Below are 18,630 nucleotides of genomic sequence, written 5' to 3' on the forward strand. Positions count from 1 at the left end.
AAGAGATGTAACCCTGGATAGAAAGGGGAGAAACAAAAGAAAGAACTCGGAGCACGAGAAAGAGGTCTATATTCCATACAGAAAAAAAATGGAAGCGAAAGGTCTTTCAAACTGGAATGTGTAGGAGAACTACGAGATAATTTGATATTGAATAGAAAGAACACACTGGCCCTCATGAAGAGTATACCAAACCTAAGACAGATAAATTCCAACGACATCAGATTTGTGGAATTCAGCACGTCGGGCAAAAGAGACAGTGTCTAGCTACACATTCCATCCCCAATAATTAGAGCCATGATAACAGCAGAACTAGAAGGTTTCCAAATGTTAGGGTACGATCTAGGTGTATACCGCTCAAGAAACCAACAATTGGAACAGGAGAGTGGCAAACGTGTAATATTAGACCACTCGCAACCAAAAAGAGTGAAAACAGGGGCCGGCACAAGCGACCCCCGACGGAGATCAAATGAAAGGGCAACCCAGAACGACGAAAAGCTTTCGAAAACATTAGGATCCGACATAGAGGAGAAGGTAACCCTGAAAGGAACTCTGACTATAGCGAATCAGCGAGAACTCCCTACCGGGACTCCTTAAATAATGGAAGCCATCCAAAGGGTCCCCTGAGGAGCCTGACAATAACAGTCCTACAGGAAGACCCAACAAGAGATAATGGGTTAACTGCAGCGCATACCCCTAAGGACAAAGCAGACAGCGTGGCCTCAAGATGGACATGGATTTTGAAAGCACTAAGTAGAAAGAGTTAGCCACCTAGAGAAATAAGGGAGCCCTGGGATCAAGGGTCGAGAGGAGGGCCGGAAGACGAGACGAACAACATCGTAATGGGAAGCTGGAACACCAAAAGCTATGTGAATCTTGGAGATTTTGATATCTTACGTCTCCAAGAAACATGGCTAATTAACAAACCTTTTATGGAAGGATACAAAACCTTTTTAGCACCAGCTACCTTCTCTGGAAAGGGCCGACCAGCGTCTGGCCTAATGACAGCCATTAGATCTGGTGTGGGAATTGAACATATAAAAACGGAAGTCTCTAACGCCCACTTCCAAGTATCCGTTTTAAGATGGACAAAAACATCGGCAGACATCAATAACCAAAAAAACGTAAAGAACGAAATGATTGTCTTGATAAACACCTATTGGAATCCGGCAGTAATAAAGAACAAAGTCTTTCTGAAAATAGGAAACGCCATACTGGAGAAAATACACTTAGATTGGGCACCAAAATTTATCATGATATGCGGGGACCTGAACGCGGTCTGCCCTAAAAACAAATCCAACAAGAGAAACATGAAAAAAGTACCCCTAAACATGGTTCGAGGACACCTATGGATGGGGATGATGTCCGCGTGGAACCTCCACAGCTTAGAAACATCTATGCTCAGTGAATGACCACCAATTCCTACGTGGGAACGAAATAATCAGAAAGCAAATCTAGATCATATATTTGTCTCTAACGAACTGCTGAGGATAATGGTGATTTTGAGGTAGTGAAAACATCTAACAGCGATCATAACTTATTAAAGGCAACCTGGACAAATATAAGGTCACCCAGGACAATAATGACGGTACAGATTGACGAGTGCAGTGGAGGCACAAGATTAAGACTTCCAGCAAAGGCAGTCGAAGAACTCACGAACACTTACAGTGCCATATGCAAACCGAATCAAGAATTAGGAATGAGAACAGATAGACATAATTGATTACCGTCCTCTATTAAAAATCTATGGAAAAAAAAATGTGGCCCAATCGTGAGATAAAAAATCATATACACGAATTCAACAAAAGTATTGTGGAGGAGAGAAAAAAATTAAGAAAACTCAACGTCTTGCAAGAAAAGAAAAAACTCCTGAGATGTTGAACCAAGTAAGAACTGCTGAAAGGTCTTATAAAAGCTGGCTTTGGCTCCATAGAGCAACAATTGACCGGGTAGACGCCACTGCAATGCTGAGGACGATATGCAGCAGGAAATCTAGAGACTTTTGGTCCTTGATAAGGACAACTTCTGGGGCTCGAGTGAACGCAATAAACAATTTTTTCGGAGAGGAGGCCTGGATGAAACAAAATCTATTCCAGAAAGTTGGATGGCAAAACACCACAACACCTACCTCCTTAGACACCCTGTGGGCAACAACGTGGGACCGGGAAGACATCATGAGAAAACTGGTGCGTTTAAATAACTCGAGGGCCCCCGGCCCCGATGGCATCAGAAACGTTGATCTAAAAGAGAACAAAGAAGAATGGGCTGATTTCATCCACGAAGTAATAAGGAAGTGCACTCTCCACAGTGCCATACCTTATGGACAACGGCACCCATAGTGCCGATATATAAACATGGACCGCGAGGGGAGCCTAAGAACTACCGCCCAATAGCGCTCCTTGATGTGATCGGAAAATTTTTCGGCTCACTTCTCCTGGAAAACTTCCAACATTGGGCAAGAACCTCGGGCAATGAAGATCCACTACAATCAGGGTTCGTGGAGGACGCAGGGACTGCATTAAATATCTTGCTGTTAAGCATCCTAAAAAGCAAGATCCACGAAGGAAGCCCTAAAATCTGTCTGGCATTTGTAGACCTGGTCCAGGCTTTTGACCAGGTCAACAGGGAAATCCTATGGGACAAACTAAGAGCAAAATAATGTCCGGAAGGGATTTTGGAATCGATTAGAGCTCTCCTTCAAAGCACCACCATCAGAGTACGTCTAAACCAAGCTGGGCTCCTCTCTGAACAAATATCTACGGCCAGAGGAGTGAAGCAAGGGTGCCCCCTTGCCCCAACGCTATTTAATTCATATCTCTGGGATATTAAAGAAGGAGAACTAGTGACACGCGCATTTCCACCTACAATAGGAAGATCAAAAATCCCCAGACTGCTTTATGCAGATGATTTTATTTTGTTGGATTTCACACCTATTGGATTACAACGCCAACTAAACGAGTTGGCAGCCTATGTAAAGAACAACAACTTGGAAATCAACAAAACCAAAACCAAAGTCATGATTATGGAAAAACATAATTCTCGTACTGAAAAGTTCAGATGGACTTTGGATAGAGAAAAGATCGAACAGGTGAATGAATTTAAATACCTAGGGGTAATCCTCAGTAACAACAAACAGGAGTCCGTAATGCAAGACCATCTTTTGGAAAAAACAAGGAAACTGGCCACCCAGGCAAAAATGATAGACGCAAGATTCTGTAAATTCACAATAATTCCCTTGATACAATTCTACAAGGGAAAAGTGGTCCCATCTTTAATATATGGAGCAGATACAATGTTGATGATTCCACGCAAATTCTGGAGGCAAATTGAAGGTCTCTTCTGGAGAACCACTCTGATGTTACCAACATCAACACCTATTTCAACTATACGTCAAGAACTGGGGTTACAATCATTAGAGTCGATGGTGGTTAGAAACATAATAATGCTATACAGAAAAATTAAAACCAGCAAATGCCCAAGTGTAGCAACTATCATTGACTCCGAACTAAAAGATCACAGAAGCAACCTTCTCATAAACTGGGCGATAAAAAATCGAAAAACTCTGGCTGAGATTGACAGCACCGAAGAGCTGATTCAAAACCCAAACAAAGTTAGACAAAAACTGTGGGAACGAGACTGGATCCAGACGACGTCTTTGGAAAACAGAAGCAAATTAATAAACCACCAACCGCCAACAACAAGGGGCATAAATGATATGCCAAACTACTTAAAAAAGTTTCCAAATAGATGCCTAAGAAGCATGTTTATGTGCTTCCGCTTGAACCTTTTGCCTACAAATGAAATCAGAGCGATAAGAAAGATCTCACCGGAAAACAGTTGTGGTTTTTGTAAAAAAACTGATGAAACTGAGTCATTGAGATATCTGCTGCTGGTATGCACAAATCTGAGGGCCCAGAGAAGTAGACACCTTGGCCATATACTTAAAGAGTCGACCATATGTGGAGAAGAGGACTGGTGGAATAAACTTATAGAGGTAGATAACACCTCCTATGTCATAGCAGTCTCACAATTCTTCAAGAACTTGAAACTGGAACTTCAGGAGTGAGACAAGTGGGAAACCCTCTTGTACTGTGCTAAGCTCACCCCACTCCATTGCCGGGACTCACTAACTCTCAATCAGTCTGGTGTCAAGAAAGAAGGCTACTCTTAATTCTTTCTCTACCCTCGCCTATCCTCTTCTCTTGTTCGTGGAGGTTATTTTTCTTTCTTTTCTTCAGGCTGGAATGGATAATTTTGAAGGAGGGAAGGAGGGAAAAAGTTATTATCTTGTAAAAATTTCTTTTGTAAATTGAACCAAGTAAAATTAAAATTAAAATTTTAAAAATGATTGTTGTGATGTAGATGGTCTTGATGAAGATGTTGTCCTTTGCGGTTATTATGTAGTTATGGTGTATTGATTGCGGTGGTTCATGTAGCTTTGATGTGGACGGTGTAGATGAAGTTGTGAAGAGGATGCAACAAGGCCAGTATGGAGAGTGTAACATGTTTCTCATTATTAAAATGTAAAGTAAAGCCAACAAAATTGTCAGTGGGAATCTGGTGGCATCAATAGAGTAAAACAGCTGTTTCTAAGTTAAAATTCAAAATCACTCCCAAAAATATCATGGGTAAAAAAAATGGGGGTAAAAAGTCGTAAAGTCCACTTTGCAAGCGTGTTTTTGAGCGCTGGTATTCTGCATGAAAGGGGCTTCTTAGATTTCGGTGCACTTGAGAGCCATCTGCACAAGAGACTTCTTTACGTACCTGACAACTATTTTAATAATTCAAAGTTTGCCCAACGACGAGGGCAAATTGATCTATTGACTATTTGGGTTACCTTTTCCACCGTTTTCTCAGAACTTTTGTGTAAAAAAATGTTTATTGTACATCCTGCAGTTTAGTAAAATTGCTGGGCACAATGGGCCGGATTACTGCCTGCAAAATGAATCTTGCTCCCCAGATTCATGTTTGCATGCGCATCCCTCCTGGTCATGATTCAGACACCAGCTCTTCGGGGCCTGCAGAGGAAAATGCTACAATTTATCTGGAAAGGAACAATGTTTGGTAACGCAAGACTTGGCGGCCTAGGGGTCCCAGACCTACAGGGATATCAGATGGCAGCACAATTGGCGTGCATCCAGGCATGGCAGACACTCTGATCGCCCCAGATGGGTGGAGCTGGAACAAGCTCACATTCCTCTTCCCCCTACGCTTTCTCCCACATTTCACCCCCGATGCGGCGGCAATGGCAGGGGCTACTGTCATCCACCAAACATACTATAAGTACCTGGGACAAACCCTTGAAACAGAAGGGGGATCCAAGAGGACTTAGCCCCTCATCTCCGGTATTCTTGAACCCGGTCTTCTCACCTGGGGCAAACCCACAAAACTTCAAAACCTGGATCGCAGGGGGCCTGGAGACCTTGGGACAGCTTTTTGAAGTAGGGCTCCCTCGCACCTTCGAACAATGCAAAGAAACTTTCCGGCTTCAGGAGAAAGATAGATTCTCCTATATCCATCTACGCCACTGGTGCTCCCACCCTCAAACCCGCCAAGCAGCGACTCGCACCCCTTACGGCCCTAGAACTGACCCTTAAAGATCTTCCAACCCGAGGCAAGATCTCTGCCTTGTATAAGCGCCCCAGAAGGACTTTCTACCCTAAAAACTCAATCCATGACACAATGGGAGGCAGACCTAGGTGAACCAATGGAGGACCAATCTTGGGTGGACATTTGGACCTGCGCCCACTCATCATCTGCCACCAACAGAGAATGTTCCTACAAAATCCTGCTATGCTGGTACTATTCCTCCCCCCCCCCCCCCGAGGCACCACCATATGAATCGCACTCTTGACCCGGCCTGCTGCAGACAATGTGGTCAGGTAGGGTCTTTCTTTCACATGTGGTGGACCTGCCCAAAGGTCCAAAGCTTTTGGAATTAATGTTTAGCTAACATAGCAGCGATCACACAGACAATGCTTCCTCTAGAACCCGAACCTGTTCTCTTGGACTCCCCTGTCCCAGGGATCTACCCAAGGTCTGGAGCCAAAGCTAAAATACTGTCTCAATGCCTCCTGGCAGGAAGGATAGTGGTCGCCCGCTCATGGAAATCTGCGGATGGTCCCCTCTTGTCCTTTAGTGGGTGAAAATATGGGATGTACTAGTCGCGGAAAAAGTAACTGCAGCCAGGGCAGGCCACCTTAACCACTTTCGAAACATCTGGGGCCCAATCCTTGACTATGACCGAGAATTCCCGGCCCTGACCTATAAACCCCAATTGGCCCAGAGGGTCCTGAACGATGGGGGCACTCTCCAGGAACGGGGACAATGAACTTGGGCACCCGACGCCCAGCCGGGTCCGATAACCGCAGGGGAGGGGGGAGTGAGACATAACCTTAACATGATATATACCATGCTTTAATGTAAACCTGTATTACTGTCACCCTGCCTTGTTTAAAAAAATAAACAAAAATTACTGGTCACTAATAGGATATCCTTTTTGTCCGCAGAAACACAAATCCTCAATTTTGGCATGACGGACCCATGCAAACCTAACTGGTTTGTTAAGAACCCATGTGAAATTATGGCTAGCTATAAGGGGAGCTTTAAGCATCTCTGCAGTTACAATAGATTTATTGTTAGCTTTTGATACCATCAGTCGGGAGATTTTGTGGAATAAATTAACACTCTGACTCTCCTCTTAAATATCTTGAAAGCACTATATTCCAACAATAAACTGCGGGTCAGGCTCGACCATGGTGGTGCTCTTTCAGCCCCACTGAAACATTTCGACGTCTAAGATAAGGCTGTATCTTACCACCCCCCTTTTGATTCAACTTATACATGGCAGACATGGGGGAGTACTGTATGTTCCGGCGTATAAGACGACCCCCAACTTTTCCAGTTAAAATATAGCGTGTGGGATATACCCGCCCTATAAAACGACACCCGGCGTATAAGACGACCCCTGACTTTTGAAAAGATTTTCCTGGGTTAAAAAGTCATCTTATACGCTGGAACATACGGTACTTGAGCAAAGCTACCATGGCCACCCCAAAGTTATTTGGGTTGAAAATTGCATGGAATACTTATGCTGATGATTTCATGTTGTTCGACCATACTAGGGTGGGTCTTCAGAGTATGATCCATGCTTTTTCGAACTATGCGGATATGATGAATTTAGTGTTAAATGGAAAATGAAAACAAGCTGATACATTTTTCAGCAGGAAAGAAGACCCAAAAAGCGAAATGGTGTGTGCTAAATCAGAATTTAGACCATATTGACGTACTTGGGGCTGAAAGTTACTGTGCGGCCAAATAAAACGTACATACTCTTGCTTCTTAAGAAAAAACGCGATGAAATTAACACACCAGATGAGGCACTTTTATTTCAAATTTGGGAAATGTTCAGTGATGTCAACTTTAAAAATGTAATGAGGGGAAAGTTATCCCACCGTTGATTTAAAAATGTAATGAGGGAAAAGTTATCACACCGTTGATTTATGTCTTGGAAATGTATCACTTGTTGTTAGCAGTTGATATGATTGCTCTAAAGGGTTTAATTTGGAAGTTTGTTTTATCCCTGCCGAAGAATGTACCTAGAGTCTATCAGATATGAACTTGGATTGTCTCAATTCACCATTGATATGGAAGAGATGTTTATGTGCCAATTTTTATGATCCACCAGCATCGTCTTTATTTGCAGAGTTTGGGGATTGAGTCTTAGGGAAATGGGAATATATATGTCCAAGCTTGCAAGCGAGTGGCCTAAGAGATCGATAGCGCACTATCGCGGCTTGTTTCAAATGGACTGCAATGAAACCCATAGAAAAATGTTGATATATAAACACTTTGGAGATCTGGGTTTAGCTCATTAACAGTTCCATCGCCGAAATTGAGAAATGATTATTGCCTTTTAGATTACATTTATTAGAAACATAATAAGGCTATGTGGAACTGAATTCTCCTTTATGCCATTTTCCTTTCAACGAGAATGAATCCCTGAAGCATTTAGCGTTGGGTTGTGTCTGTCTTTATGAGGAAAGGGCGATGAATTTTAGTCTTACTGTACATTCCCCTTTTTATATTGAGCGCTGCAATATGGGAACGCCTTTGTTATAGAGTCGGTGGCGATTTCTTTTTTTTTTTTTAAAGTTTATTTTTTTGCACAAGATGGGATTAATTATCTTGAGATAGATACAGATACTAATCACCCTACCAGTTACTGCTGTGTCTGTCACAGTTCCCAGTAAAGAAGTGCTTTAAAAACAAAGATGGTAAAAAATATTTCTGGCCCAGTTGGCAGTGTAGCACCTGCTCCCCTCATAATTACTTGCAGTTCTGGGCAGGGTGTGTGAAACCACTGCCCCCTCACAGTTGGTGCCTTTGGGCAAAGGCACCCAAGGGCAGCAGAGCTTGGGCATACTTCCCAGAAGAATGATTCTTTTGCTAAAGACTTCGATTTGGAGGATTTTCCGAAATGGGAACTGCAAAGAAAAGCTGCCTTAAAGAACCAGGATGTGTAGTATTATTGTCATTGGTAGATTTATGGAATCGTTGCCATAGATGTTTTGGGTGGGTGGGGGAAAGGGGTTGAGGAGTTAACCTAACACAATATTGTCATTCATGTTCTACCAAAAGGTTTAAATGTAGTTGCTGTTAATATTTTGTTCATGTGTTATTTTAGGCTCTATGCAGCATTGTCTGTTATTTGGGGTTTCATTATTTAATCTCATGTATACTTTGTTTCTAGAACCTGTTTCATGCTAATGCAGTAACCTCATGTTCACTGTGACCTGAACGTTCCCAAGCATCATCTTGGAAGAGGAAAACATCTTACTGAGCACATTTTGAAAACATTAAGTTGGTAAGTACCTTCTTCTTTTCTTTGTTTTTCTGTTCACATCTTTCAATGTGTTCATGATCAATTATCTTGAAAGGGGGAACTTTCTGTTAATGTCTGCATATTTCTTTTTTAAATGTTCCCTATGTAACATTTTGAACGTTTTCGCCAGTGTTTCATTCCTCATCTCCTTGCGTTTTAATTCTTACCCAAAAGTGGTTTAAGATTAACAACTCGGATATAATCACAGTTGTGTTTAACTGCTTACAAACATGGGGATGATAAATGATACACCATAGTGATATGTCCTGTTAAGAAATGAACCTCGCAACCTTTAATAGGTGATTTGACCCCATAATTAATCCTGAGCCATTATTGAGGGTTTATGAATTATAATTTGGCATCACTGGTTTCTTGCTTTAGGGATTCTTGGTGAATGCTTAGAGTTGTAATCTGCTAACCATGTCACTTTTTAAACGTTCATTAATCAGACCTCTTGCAAACCTGTACAACAATTGCAGATTCTTTTCAGCCCATTGGCAGCTAGTCCATTTGACATAGTCAATATGCTTGGAAAGAAATGAAACCAGAAGTAGACCAATCCCTCACATCCATTATAACATGCACTGAACAAGATTAGCTCCCAAGGAAAAGCCACACAAAACCACCATGTTTAGTAGGTTTCATTTCAGAGTCCAGACACAACCACATTTGGGTACGTAAACACTTTTTGGGGATACTGTCTAGAAACGGTTGACTATGGTGTATTTTTTTTTTTTTTTTTTTACTTTATTTAAGCTTGGCAGCTGAAGAGTACAGAACCATGGAAAGGATAAACCAACAGAACACACTCACAACTATGGTACATGGAATAACATACCTAAGTGATCCCCATAGGAACAGACTCTGCTCGAGCCGGTCCTCCACCCCAAGGGCCGGTTAAGCTCCCTCCCCCACAGTTGCCTGTTCAAAGTTTATATCGTTGGCCTCAGTCCGGGGGGTTGTTTGGCTAGATATGCACGGAATTCCCCCCAAATGTCCTTGGGCCTGAACATATTCAGCAGTGTCTCCTTACAATTCTCAGCCCAAGTCCAATCTGCCAACCACTCCTTAATCCGTGGTGGTGCTTTGTCCTTCCACTTCCGTAAGATACACGGTTAGGCCACCGTGCATCCCATACCTGTTTTATGGGAATGTCCAACAACAGGCCAAAGAGTGCCCCCATGGGCGAGTATGTAACGGGCAACCCCACCACCTCAGACAGCGTACTAAGTACATAGCTCCAAGATTCGCCCTGTACACCACATCGCCATAGCATGTGCAGATGGTCAGCTTTACCAAGGCAACATCTTTGGCATGGACTGTAACTAACTGTTACATTTTGCCTATCCTGTCAGGCGTGTAGTACAGTCTGTTAAGAATCTTGAATTGCACTAGTTTGAACCTGGAGTTCAAAGATGGTGAGAGAGCACATCTGCTTCCATTGGCCATCCGACAGGTCAATACCCATATCTTCAGCACACTTGAGCCTTACTCTGGGATTAAGTAGCTCTATTTTGCTCATTATTTTATACAGTGTGGGTAGCAGCCTGCGCCCGCCCTGAGAGTTGGTGATATACACAAGTAAGTAATCTTCAGGGGGTTCAATAGGGTAGCCATCCCACCAGGCAGAGACCGCTGCATGCAGCCGATAAAATTGTACCATTTCCAGAGCCTTGCCCCTATGTTTCTGTTCCCACGTTTGCAGTGGGAGAAACTTCCCTTCCGGGAACAGGTCACCCAAAGCCTGGTGCCACAATCTTCTCCCAGTGTGCTATAACTAATCTATCCCATGAAGGGGCGAGTCCAGGGAACTTCCACAACCGAAGCCACTCCTAGTATGGATGTTCCACTCTTATTTTCGAGTAAATAGCCTTCCATGCAGTCACTGTACTGAGAACTGGATCGTATGGGTGGTAGTCTGTATATTTTGTCTCGAGTATTAGTGTCCAATTTGCCTGCCACCAACCTTTCCAGTTTAACATACAGGGGCGTGCCCATTCCCATACCAATATGTGGCAAACTGTGCTTGGGCTGCAAGGCAGTACATGACAAAATGCACTGCTGCAAAACCACCCCTATCGTATGGTAGCGTAATTTCTGACCATGTCTCCTCTACAGCACCTGCGTGCCTCTGAAACTGTGAGAGGGATCCATGATCCCTCTCAAAAAAAAGTTTTCCCTGGCCACAGGGGAACGGTGACAAAAATACAGTAGTTTGGGCAATGATATTTTGATACGGGCCAATCTGCCAGCTAGTGAGATGGGGCCGGTTTCCACCTAGTTCTTCTGTCTTCCACATATCGCTGCTGGGCAGCTTAGTTGTCCTGGAGGAGCGTGCTCTTTCCCCTCGATATAATGACCCCTAAATATTCCGGTCAGGCACCCATCGCAGGGAGAAGTCCCAAGCGGTTCACTTGTGGGGGCTGTCGGCGGGAGGATTTCTGATTTAGTATAGTTTACTACAAAACCGGAGTACTCTCTAACATGTGTAATATCCCGCATAATTGGGTCCAAGTCAACTTGCTGGTCTCTGACTTAAAGTAATACATTGTCTGCGTACAAAGAAATGTTCTCTGGGGGTCCCTTCAACCGTATTCCTTGCTTCCCGTGGCATTCTCTAACTAAATCCACCATAGACTCAATGGCTAGAGCGAACAACAGTGGAGATTGGGACAGCCCCGACGAGTGCCTCTACCACGAGTGAATTGTTTGGAGACTTGAGAGTTCACCAAAACTCTGTCCACTGGTCAAGTATACAGGAGTTTGATATAGCGCATTATGTCAGAGCCAAGCCCCATCTTCCCCAGTACGGTAAATAGATACTCCCATGACACCATATCAAACGCCTTCTGTGCATCTAGAATCACTGCTGCCGCAGGAGCCATTCTCGCCATTTTGTTAAATAAATGACGTATATTAAGGATCATTGGTCTACCAGGAATGAAGCCTGCCTGGTCCCCATGGACCAAGTATGGCATCAGCGGGAGCAAGCGATTCGCCAGTGCCTTTTTAGTATCGACATTCATGAGTGACAGGGTTCTATATGACCCACAGTCGTTGATGGGTTTATCTGGTTTGAGTAACACTGTTATTGTGGCTTCCTGCAGCGATTCCAGAAGAAGCGAGTTCTCCAGTGTTTCATCCTAGACTTTTTTAAGAGGTGAAGGGCCAATACAGCGCCATACTCTGCGCAAAACCCGGCTGTTAGCCCATCCGGGCCCGGGGCCTCGCACTTTGGAATATCTTTAATAACAGCCATTATGTCCTCAACTGTAAGTGGCATATTAATTTGATCTCTGGCACTGTCAGACAGCTGGGAGAGAGGGATGTCTTCAATCAGGGAGTGTATAGCCCACTCCCCATACTGCGGACAGCCCCATATATTGTTTCACAAAAACTTCAAAAAACCCAGATGATGTCCTGATCAGTCCATTTGCTATCACCCTGTGCGTCCAGGGCACAATCTACTTGAGTTTATGTTTGCATGTCTTTAGGTTGCGCCTAATAGTCTTAAGGACCCCGAATTCTCTATAGATTGCCACCCCTCTAATGAACACCTTAAACTCTTGCTATCTTGTGCTGTGGGTTGTGACGCCTGGAGTATTACAGAGGAGGAAAGTCTTTATATCTGCTTTGATGTCGGCCTTAAATACTACATCTTTTAACGCTGACTTGAATCTACACCCCCTGTACTGGACAGCCCTCCTACCCACCTCTAGGCATACCACTATGGGGGAATGGTCTGACCATGAATGCACAAGAATATCTGCAGCTACTACTTTCCCCAGGAGCGATCTTGAGAGCAGAAAGACATGGATATGCAATACCATATCGTGTACTGAGTAAAAGGTCTAGTCCTGCGTCTGCGGGTGAGCAGGCGCCATACATCCCGGCTAGGTAACTCATTCATTGGTACAACAGGCAAGCAGTGGCACGTGTTTCCTGGAGGAAAAGGACATTCATTTTCTTGCCTATTAACATCTGCCATAATTCCCCTTGTTTTAGAACAAATGTTCCAACGCCTTTCATTAACCGGCATCGTGCTTCCATGTAATCACATTCCATGCCGGGTACAGAAGTCCTGCAGACCAATACTTCCATGACCATGCGATCTGTCCCATAATATTGCGGACCTCAGTCTGCCAAGACATTTTTATGAAACCTTCCATCCCACCAACCAGCCTTCAACCCACTTTCAGTGCTATGCGGATGACACAACTCATTTTCAAGCTCCCTTCTACCTCTTCTCCCTCTCTCACCTCTGATTGCCTGTCCGCCATCCAGGAGTGGTGTGCCGCCAATGATCTCTGCCTTTAATGCCATTAAGACTGATATTCTCCTAATCGGCACACCTGCTCCGTCCTTTCATGTCACTCTCTGGCCGGCCTCTCTTGACCATCTTCCTGCTCCCACCTATGGGGCAAAAAACCTTGGTGTCATCTTCGACTCCACACTTTCCTTCTCTCCTCACATCTCTGACGTCTCTAAGAAATCACACTACCATCTGCACCTCCTCAGAGGTATTCTTCCTTTCCTCTACTTCCCCAGAAGCTCACTGTGTGCAGTGCTCTGGTTCTCTCTCTAGGCTGGACTACGGCAACATCCTCTTTCAAAATCTGCCTGCCCCTACTCTCCGCCCTCTGCAACTCATCCAAAACAGGGCTGTGAGACTTTTCCTTGGCCTCAAGCCCAGTGATCTCATCTCTCCAGGACTGAAATCTCTGCACTGGCGGTGAGGATTAAGTTCAAAACCCTCTGCTTTGTCCACAAGGCCTTCTGGGGCCTGGGGCCTCTATACCTTCAACTCTCTCTTCCTAAATATCTTCCTTCTCGAGCTCTTCGCTCTTCAGCCTCCAACTCCCTCTGGGTTAGTCGCTTCTTCAAGCAGCGAGTTGGTGGTAGATCTTTCTTCTGCTGGGGCTTCCCTTTGGAACAGCCTCCCTGCCTCTCTGAAACTGGAGAACCACCATCTCTGGTTCTGGAAGCACCTCAAGACCTTCCTCTTTGCTTCTGCTTTCTCTCTTCCTCTCCCCTGCTGATCTCCTGGCTAAATCTGAAACTGGTTACCTGGCTAACCTCTGATCTCGGGCCCAGATCCCCTTCCCCGCCAGTTGCATACCTGCACTGCCCCCCGGGCAACCCTTGCACTCGGGGACTGTTTCTGTATCCCTTCTAGCACTTGACACCTGATGTCTGCACGTAACATGTGCACTTGCCACCAGCTGGCCGCACTTTTATTTATTATTTATTGTCTCTATTTTACTGTTATCCTATGTACTGCACTGCCCCCTCCCCCTGCACTTGCGCGATCGTAATGTCGCCTGGCCTAGTAGGATCGCTGTCTCTTCTCTAGCATGGGGTCTGGTATGGATTCACATGCTCGTGAATATTCCCCGTCAGGCTGGGAATCCTCGGTACAGAAAAAAATCAGTATCAGTTTTGTTTCTGATCTGTCTTTCCTAGTAGTAACCAATCACTGATCTCTGGGTCATACTGCCCACAGCCAATGACTGCCCTCTCCCTAAGCCCCGCCTCCGGCAGCCATCCTCATATTTTTACCGCACGTTCAAGTGTTGGAGTCCTCGTGCTGTAGCTCTCGAGCTTTACTGCGTTTTCGTGCTTTTTCAAAGAGAATTTCTCATTTTTCGGTTAAATTGAGCCTCAAGCTCCACCGTCTTTACATCCGATCAACGGGGACCCGTTTCTGAAGTTTCTGCGCCCCTCAAGGGTGAAGATTTGGTCGGACTACTCTTTTGGAGGATTCCAGAAGTTTCTGAGGCCTACCCTGGACATGGCCCAGAAGAAAGGTAGCTCGACACCCGGGAAGCTGTTCAGGACCTGCCCTGGATGCCAGATGCAGAACGTGTTCAAGGAAGACAAGCATTCCTTATGCCTCTAATGTCTTCACGAGGACAAAACGCACGTGGAGGAGGACTGTGCGTTTTGCGGGAACATGTTGGAGCAGATCATGAGGGACCGCCTTCTTTGTCTCGCCAACTGGCTGGAGGGAAAAAGCCCGTCAGGTGAGAAGAAAAAGAAGAAATCCGAGTGGTCTTCTAAATCCGCGACGGGGGCCCAACAGAAGGCTAAGCACTGCGAGTCCGCGGGCACCGGGAGCACCCAACGGTCGGGCTCCTCTGCTGCCAGGCAGGGCCCATCCTCCCCGGCGCCATCGACCACGAGCCAATGCTCTGGCTCGGGTAAGAGGAAATCCGAGAACCCGGCTAAGCTTCTGGAGAGGCCCCGGTCGATCTCGAAGATTTCGGCTGAGGGGGAGCGAGGCGGGGAGCCCTCCCCCCAAGGTGAAGGCCACAAGCACGCAGTCGGTGACTAAGGCCCTGATTCACCCAGCCAAGGCCTCTATTGAGGAGGTGGCGGCTACCCTGGTGCAGCCTGCGGAGGTTACACCTGTGGTAGCGGCCTCGGGGCCCAGAGTCTCCCTGCCACCTCGGAGGGAGGCATCTTTCAAGCCCATCGGAAGAACCCCCACGAAAGCCCCGGCGGAGAAAGAGGGGGGGGCCAGTGGCCGCCGTGGTTTCAGACACAACCTCAGAGGAGGAACTTGTCGAAGCCCCTGAGAGCCACGACGCAGGCATGGAGGAGGACCAGCCCGTCGAGCGGCATCCCGACGAGGGGGACGACGGAAGCGATGGCGGCGCCGACGGGACCCCAGACCAACTGTTGCGCCCGTCGCAGCCAGTGCCGCAGGACAACTCGGCTGCCATTTTGATGGCAATTCAATCCTTATGCTCTGAAATAAGGACTAGATTGCCTTTACCCCCGACGGGGGAGCCGGAACCAGGCCCGACGGAGGAGCCATGGGCAGGGCTGTCGGGAAGTCCACCACCCAAGAGGAGAAGAACACATCCTCCTGCACCCTTCCAGCCCTCGAGGCCTGCTCAACCCTCCTCCCCGTCCATGGTCTGCGGGGATGGCACGGACACGGCCACGACTGGCACGGATGACTAGGGCGGCGACGGTGGGGTGGATCTCCCATCGTTCCCCCCCCCCCCCACTCTCTCCCCCCGGGCTTCCCCGCCCGATGAGATTGGATCCTTCCATGCGATGATCTCCAGGGCATCCAAGCTTTTCCAGCTCTGCCCCGAAGAAAAGGAGGAGGGGTTCCTCTATCATCATCGAGAGACCAAGAGGAAGACGGTCCTCGCGGTACCTCTACTGGATGACATCTGGGACGAGGGGCTCTCCCTCCTCAAGAACCTGTCCACGACGCCGGCAAAAGGGACCAATACGAAAAGAAGTATCCGGTCCCCGACGCGGCCCCTCTATGCCTTAGAGCACAGCCGACCCCGGATTCAGTCGTCTCGGAGGCGGCCAGGAAGAAGTCGGGGGGGGGGCATCGACATCGACTTCACCGCCGGACGGCGAGGGAAAGAAGCTCGACACGATGGGACGACGAGTCATCACGTCGGCGGTGACGACGATTAAGGCGGCCAATGCCCTGGCTATCGTTGCCCGTTACGACAGGGAACTTTGGTATAAAATCGCTCCCTTGTTGGACTTCCTGCCGGACGACAAGAGGGCAGAAGTCCTGGAAATCCTGCAAGAAGGTAAGGTGGCGTCAGACCACGCCATAACGGTGGCGACGGACATCGCTGACACCGGTTTCCGCCAGTTGGGCAACAGCGTTTGCCTCAGATGGTGCAGGTGGCTGAAGGTGACGGATTTCCGCCAGGACGTACAAGCCAAGGTGTTGGACATGCCCTTCGACTGGAACGACCTTTTTGGGAAGACAGTCGATGAGTGCCTGCAAGCCATCAAAACGGACACGGAGACAGCCCGGGACCTAGGAGTTCTCCAGCAACGACGTCCGTCCTTTCGGAACACTGGAGGCAAGCAAGGGGCCTCCAAAGGTTCCGGCAGCGGCTCCTCTACATACCGTCAAGCGGCCCGTTCCTCGTCGCAGGAGGCCTATAGAGGATGGGGCAAGTATGGGAGGTTCCCGCCGTCGTCGCCAGGGAGGTGAAGGCGGCCTTGAAACCGGACTGAACCGACTGTGGCGTCGGGCCCCCACCGAAGCACCCCGGTGGGAGGCCGGCTGGCGAAGTTCGTCAGCGTGTGGGAGTCCATCGCCACCGACCGTTGGGTGCTGGATACCCTGGGCCAGGGGCACGCCCTCAAGTTTCTAAAGAAGTGCCCTTGCGTGCCACCCGTGGCCAGGAAGGAAAACCACATACCCCAGCTGCTGCTGGAGGTAAGGGCGATGCTCAAGAAAGGTGCCATCGAGCTCGTCCCAAAGAGACTTCGGGGCTCCGGGGTCTACTCAAGATACTTTCTCGTAAAGAAGACAGGAGGTTGGCGTCCCATCCTGGACCTGCGGCGACTGAACAAGTACATCAAGGCTCAGAAGTTCCGGATGGTCACCCTCCAGCACGTGCTGGGACAGCTGGAGGAGGACGATTTCCTGTCGTCGTTGGACTTGGAGGATGCCTACTTCCACATCCCCATTCTAAAAGGACACTGGACCTTCCTCAGGTTCGTGGTCCAAGGACGGCACTACCAGTTCAAGGCTCTCCCGTTCGGATTAAAGTCGGCACCCAGGGTATTCACCAAGTGCCTAGCACCATTGGTGGTCTGGCTATGCCAGCAAGGGATCCACGTCTATCCCTACCTGGACGACTGGCTCATCCGAGCAAGGACAAGGGAGCTCGCCGTAGAACACACAGCGAGGACCGTCCAGCTACGCACGGACCTGGGGTTCTCCATCAACATCCCCAAATCCCACCTGGTCCCTTCACAGGTCGCCCTGTTTCTGGGAGCCGAGCTCGACATAGTGGCACGGCTGGCCTCGCCGTCCGACGAAAGCCATCCTGGGCAAGGTGCAATACCTGCTAGCCACGGACGTAGCCAGGGTAAGATCCATCAAATCCATTCTCGGGATGCTGTCCTCCTGCATCTCTCTGGTACGCCTGTGCAGACTTCGGATGCGTCCACTGCAGGAGTTCCTCGATGCACGCTGCATCCAAGCGACGGGCAGCTTCGAGGACAGGCTACCGCTCAACGAGACCTCCCGACGAGCAATCCGGTGGTGGGGCACCCGCACTCATCTGACGGCGGGTGCAGACTTTGACCCCAGCTCACCAGGTAATGGTGACGATGGATGCCTCCCTGGAAGGGTGGGGAGCGCATACCGGAAATCTCCACGCGAGAGGCCTTTGGCTCCCGGAGGAAAAACAACTTCATATCAACATTTTGGAGCTCCACGCAGTGTTTTGGGCCCTCGGGTCCTTTTTCCGGCCCTCAAGGGCAAGGTGGTGAGGAACTTCACCGACGACACCACCACAATGTTCTACATCAGGAAGCAGGGTGGAACCTGATCCCCAGCCCTGTCCAAGGAATCCCAGGATCTGTGGCACTGGGCCGTCGACCAGGGGGATGTTTCTGGTACGGGATAAAGAACACCATCGCCGACTCACTCGGCAGGGAGCTGCGCTCGTGCCACGAGTGGGAGCTACGCCAGGATCAAGTGGATCGACTCTTCAGGCTGTGGGGCAGACCCCAGGTCGATCTCTTCGCGACGGCGACCAACTCCCAGTGCCAGAGGTTCGCCAGCAGGTTCCCCCAACAGAGGAGCATGGGCGATGCTTTCTCATTCCCCTGGGACAACCTGTTCCTCTATGCTTTCTTGCCGTTGCCACTGCTACTCCGGCTCGTCAACCAACTCAAGAGGTCCCGGTGCAGGATGATCCTCGTCGCACCGGCGTGGCCGAGACAGATCTGGTTCCCGGACC

At 47.9% G+C, this 18,630-nt stretch overlaps 1 protein-coding gene across 1 annotated transcript in view; it reads left to right on the forward strand.

Annotated features, from left to right (window-relative positions):
• ABHD2 (abhydrolase domain containing 2, acylglycerol lipase) overlaps positions 1–18,630 on the forward strand; it is a 491,761-nt gene that overhangs the window by 64,881 nt on the left and 408,250 nt on the right. Inside the window, exon 2 of the mRNA XM_069624300.1 lies at positions 8,750–8,863. The gene's annotated coding sequence lies outside the window, so the exon portion shown is untranslated. The remainder of the gene's footprint in view (positions 1–8,749; positions 8,864–18,630) is intronic.

The sequence above is a fragment of the Ambystoma mexicanum genome, chromosome 11, assembly GCF_040938575.1.
Source record: "Ambystoma mexicanum isolate Mex_15411 chromosome 11, UKY_AmexF1_1, whole genome shotgun sequence".
NCBI classification, from domain to species: domain Eukaryota; kingdom Metazoa; phylum Chordata; class Amphibia; order Caudata; family Ambystomatidae; genus Ambystoma; species Ambystoma mexicanum.